This window comes from Panthera tigris, chromosome F3, assembly GCF_018350195.1.
Source record: "Panthera tigris isolate Pti1 chromosome F3, P.tigris_Pti1_mat1.1, whole genome shotgun sequence".
In the NCBI taxonomy this organism is placed as follows: domain Eukaryota; kingdom Metazoa; phylum Chordata; class Mammalia; order Carnivora; family Felidae; genus Panthera; species Panthera tigris.
This window is the reverse complement of record NC_056678.1, coordinates 38,663,840-38,669,597: the sequence shown is the minus strand read 5'-3', so window position 1 is coordinate 38,669,597 and position 5,758 is coordinate 38,663,840. Positions and strand designations below refer to the sequence as shown.

Here is a 5,758-nt window from a genome sequence, read left to right as displayed (position 1 = left end):
GCCGCTTCACTGTCAACCTGGACAAATTCTTCTCTCCTGCTTCCATCTTTTAGTGGGCATTGAAGATTGAGAATTTCTTACCATTTGAAGACTTTTTGCTAGGGAAGAGCTTATTTTAAAATCTCTTAATAATGCATTATAAGGAGATGGCGATTTTGCAGAAATCAGAACAGATTTTCTCTATCCTTTGCATAATAGTTGTCATTTATTGAACTCCTGCATGTCAGGTGATTTCATTTTTATTTATTTCACAGATATTTATTGAGCACATACAGAGGCCAAATACTGCTTTGAGTGCTAAGTTTTTTTTAGTGCAGTAAAAAATGGACAAAAATGTACACATATCACATATTTTGTAATATGGGTTGGTTTGAGTCATGTAATTGGAATCATGTAATCCTTACAACTGCTCTTCAAGACAGGTTTTATTTTCCCTGTTTTATAAAGAAGATAAAGAAACATTAAGAAGAGAGCTTAAGTCACTCATTCATGATCTCATGGTTAGTGACTTTCAAACTGAGATTTGGGTCTAGGACTATCTTCCTCCATAGCTAATCCGTGTGTCTCCTTAGTATGACATTGTGGAGAATCTCAGAACTTATGGTCAGAAGACATGGGGGGAAAATCCCAGCTTAGTAACTCAACTCAGTATGACTTTGGATGTATTTCGCAGACATCTCTGAACCTCAGTTTCCTCAGCTAGGTAGTAATAAGACTCTGACTTGAAGTGTTACTGTGAAGAGGAAATAAAATATCCTAAATGGAAACCCATAGCCCGGTTCCTGGCACAAAATAGACATCCAGCAAATGTTAGTTTCATCTGAATTACAAATAAAAAGAATATTGTAGTTATTTCCAGTGTCTGTGTGATGAATCAAATTTCTCAGGTAATCTCTCTCCTCATATTTTATTTTCTGAATAACACCTGGATTTATAAGTTGAATTAATGAAGGAACTCAGTGGGAGGGCAGGGAGATGGTGAAAATATTTGCAGAGATTGATTCAGCTTCCCAGGCAATGAAGCAGTGGTCTTCTAAATGATCTATGTTCTTAAAGTGGCCCTTGGATGGTCCCGAGGCTGCTGGGTGCTAAGTAACAACCCTCCACCCTGCTCCTTCCTCCACAGAGCTGTCACACCTTCTGGTCCTCTCTTGCTGATTGTCTTCTCTGCCACAGCATCTGCAGTTGAGAACACCCACCACTGATAATTATATAGTGCCTTTGCTGCTGCTACTGCCATGGCCACTATCACTGCAGATCCCTGAAACATTGATGAAAATGCGAAAACATTGTTCTGGGAGTCAGGGTAGTGATGTGACTAATGGGAAAGTCACTCAGTGCCTCTAGATTCCTGTTTCCTGAAAAATAAGATTAGAGGAGATGATTTCTCAGATTTCTTCCAGTTCTCTAATTCTATGATTGTTCTCTTTCCATATCTTATTCTTGCTTCTTCTGCATTTTGTTCGTTCTCCTACCTGCTTTAAGTTCTGCTGAAAAAAGTGCTTTGCTGAGAATGGCTGTGGGTAACAGCTCATCTTTCTTCCCCCAGAGCAAGTGGACCAATCTGTGTGTCAAAGAAACACCCTCCCTCGCTGGCCAGGCCCTCCAGAATCACATCATTGTTTTTTAACGTGCCATCTATTGCTAGGTGTGTGGGGTTTGATTAGCCACAGAGAGGTTCTTTTTTGGGTGTTGAATAATTTTCTCAAGTTTTTTTGAGGCTTAAGGGTTCTATAAGATTACTGTCTAGAAGGATATGGCTTCACTATAATGACAATAATAGACAAAATACCTTTCAAAGTGTTTTTCATGTATTTCATTCTACTTTACAAAATGAAAAGTTACTTGTAGAAAAAAAAGGATAACATGATACATTCATTCTCTACAGAACTGCAAAGGCATTTATCTCCGGCTTCCACAGAAAAATTTTAAAACTGTTAGTGGGATCCTCTTACTCCCTGAAGTTGTTAACTCAGCCCACAAACTGTACTCAACTGAATTTTTAAAATGCCTATAAAAGTTTTTTAAAAATTGACCATATGAGACATTTAAAGTGTGATCTTATTTATGATGTATTATCTATTTTTTCATCACATATTGGCAGAATTTCATTTTTTTTTAGATTAGCATGTTAAATGCACACAAACAGAAATAGGTAATAAAGGCCAGAGTGTCTGTCTTCTGTGGTAAGCATATCAAAGTTGACAAAAGGATCTCGACTGTCAAGGATCATTTAAAACCAATGAATTAAAAATCAGGAGGTCAGGGAGAGCCGTGCAGAGATGATAAGCCTCTCTGTATTTGTCTTCACAAGGGAAGTATTAAACCAGAGTGATTTTCTTCTTCATTCTCTACTCCCCCCCTCCACCAGGGAGAAATGTGAAACTCAATTTTACCCTTGGTTGAGAAGGTGCTAATTTGTCTGACAAGTTGTTGGAATCTGAGGATGCTCAAGGTATCCTTGATGTCTCAAACCTTCATGCTGAGTGAAGCATGCCTCTAATGTGTCAATGTTTAGGAGGTATTCTATATCTCATTAGGTTAGAACAATATAAACCACATGCATGCAAATGGGGCAGGAACTTGTCCCCTGTCAAAGGGAAAACCTTCAACTTTTTATAATCAAGGCATTTTCTGAATCACCCTCATTCAAGTAAATATTTAATCAGAAATTAAGTATTCTTTTATATCCTAGAGGATTTAAATGAACTTTCTCTCCATTTGCTGCCTGTTTCTTGAGAGGCGTGATCTTCAAATCTTTCCCTTTATTGATTACAGTATCAGTTAGTATTTATCAAGAAGGCTCCTAAGAGAGATGGCAATGTGAATATGAAAACTTTAATTCCTTTTCTTTTTAATTGTGTATTCATTGATTTTTTTTCATACACTTTCTAAAGCCAAGAATTAGCTATGTGAGTGACCTTTGCATGTTAACTAAATCCTGGTTGGTAAACTGATTCATTATTAAGAGAAAAGTCCTGTTGGTGAAAGAGACTTTTCCTAGCACATAATTCACCCAACATTGCATGGCTGATGATAATAGCTAACACTCACATAACTCTTATTATGGGCTAGGCACTTTTCTAAGTGTTTTTACTCATATTAACTCAAGGAATCCTCATTAATAACCTGTGAGGTGGGTATTATTATTTTAGCTTTACAGAAGTTGAAAAGCAATGGCAAAAATTGCCTAGCTATAACATAATGGAGTCAAATTCAAACTCACACTGTCTGGCTTCAGGGTCCAGCTCCTAACTCCTATGCGAGACTGCTTTTTCTCATATGTAGAACTCCATTCAGGAGCGATAAAGTATGCTGGATAAGACTGCCATTTTGCAGTGAAGGGAAAATGCCACTGGAATCAATAAAACCTTCCACAGGATCTGCTTATAGCTGTTTTTCATTATTTGTTTGTTTGTTTATTTATGAGAGGGAGCATGCACATGTGAATGGGAGAGGGATAGAGGGAGAGGGAGAGAGAGAATATTAAGCAGCCTCTATGCCCAGCATGGAGCCTGGTCTTACAACCCACAACCGTGAGATCATGACCTGAGCTGAAATCAAGAGTCAGGCACTTAACCAGCTGTACCACCAGGCACCCATGTAGCTGTTTTTTTTAAAGGATAATATTTTGAAATAATTTTTAATATTTGCAATAACATTTAACATTTACTTGTTACTTTTTAACCAGCAGTGTATATTATATAAAGATTGAGCTCCTGAACCACTCCTAGCATAAGAGCTATTACTTATTGAGTCTCTACTATGTGTGAGACATTTTACATTCATCTTACCTTCAAAATAATTTATGTGGGTATTATTTTTTATATTTTGCATAGAAGAATATGAGATTTAGGGAGGTTAAGTAATATGCCCAAGGCTCCATGTTATACAAAGTGCTGGCTGTTTCTCAGTATTCACTGTTTACTACTTCATCAGTAATAAACCTTCCTGACTATTAGCTATTATAAGAATACCTGAGGGGCATCTGGGTGGCTCAGTCGGTTAAGCATCCAACTTTGGCTCAGGTCATGATCTTGCGGTTCGTGAGTTTGAGCCCTACTGCTGATAGCTCAGAGCCTGGATCCTGCTTTGGATTCTGAGTCTCCCTCTCTCTTTGCTCCTCCACTACTAATGCTCTGTCTGTCTGTTTCTCTCTCTCTAAAAAACAAATAAACATCAAAAAAAGAATGCCTGGAATGAAGACTACTTTTAAGTATTCCTTGCAGCTAGGTGTTACCATGAGATTAAGTTCTGGCCAATAAGATGTAGGCAAATATGTGTGACTTCTGAAAAGTGTCCTTAAAAGTGAGTGTGTATCTTTACCCTACACTCCTGCCCCCTCTTCTTCTCTCTGATGGCAGGAACATAGATATGATGGATGGTGCTCCAACAGCCATTTTAGGCTGTGAGGAGCAATCATTGCTAAGAACTGAAAAAATCTTGACAGCGTCGATTCTACCTAGGACCACTAGTACATCAGTGTTTCTCAGACTCTCATGTGCATTCAGATCACCTAGAGGTGTTATTAAAATGTAGATTCTGATGCAATAGGTCTGGGGTGGGGTCTCAGAATTTGCTTTTCATTTTTTTAAAATTAAGTTTTCATTTTAATTCTGGTATAGTTAGCATACGGTGTTATATTAGTTTGGGTGTACAATAGAATGATTCAGCAATTCCGTACATCACTCAGTGCTCATCATGACATGTGTACTCCTTAATCACCATCACCTGTTTAACCCGTCCCCCCCCCCCCGCCCCCACCTACCCTGTGGTGACCATCAGTTTGTTCTCTATAGTTAAGAGTTTGTTTCTTGGTGTATAGATACCAAGAAACTGTCTCTTTTTCCTTTGCTTGTTTGTTTTGTATCTTAAATTTCACATATGAGTGAAGTCATATGGTATTTATCTTTCTCTGACTTATTTCACTTAGAATTATACTCTCTAATTCCATCCATGTTGTTGCAAATGGCAAGATTTCATTATTCTTTATGGCTGAATAATATTCCATTGTATATATTTAAAAATAAAAATAAATATATATATACATGTATATAAATATATACATACATGTCACATCTTCTTTATCCATTCATCTATGGACGGACACTTGGGCTGCTTCCAAATAATGCTGTTATAAATAATGGTTGTAAATAATGATGCTGTAAACACAGGGATACATATGTTCCTTTGAATTCAGAATTTGCACTTCTAATAAGATCTTAGGTGATGCTAATGGTGCTTGCTGGTCCATGGGCCACACTTTGATTAGTAAGGTAGTAAGAGATAGCATCATAATTAGTACCTAGGGTTTTCAGATACCAAAGCCCATGCTCTTTTCTTTATGTCTGGCAGCCTCCTTTAACATTTTTGCTTTTGTAGTTCCTCCTTATGGCCAAACTATCATGACCATAGTATAAACATATTAATGCCTTAATGACCTGTCTCCTTGGCAACTTCAGGATAAAATGTAGGTTCTCCATGTAGAACATAATTGCTTGATTCAGGTGAGGTTGGCATGGAGTGAAAACTAAAGGGAAGGTGGCAGGGTTCATGTACTAATTTCAGTTTATTCAGTGATTCAGTTGAGCATGTAGTTTATTGACTTATGGTTGATTTTGAAGAGGACTAAATGTCATATTGAGTTGACAGGAACAGTAAGATCATAGAAGAAATCAGAGGTGCTTACCCTTGATTGCAAATTAGACTCTGCAGGAGAATATCTTAGAACTTCTGTTGCCCAGGCTGGAGCCCAGGC

The 5,758-nt window shown here is 37.6% G+C and overlaps 1 long non-coding RNA gene across 1 annotated transcript; it reads right to left on the bottom strand.

Moving 5' to 3' along the window:
- Positions 1-892: 892 nt before the first annotated feature.
- LOC122235724 lies at positions 893-5,196 on the bottom strand. The gene is made up of 2 exons (XR_006213744.1): positions 5,071-5,196; positions 893-1,358 (listed from the first exon to the last, which is right to left on the bottom strand). It is a non-coding gene; the product is annotated as an uncharacterized LOC122235724 (long non-coding RNA).
- Positions 5,197-5,758: the final 562 nt, after the last annotated feature.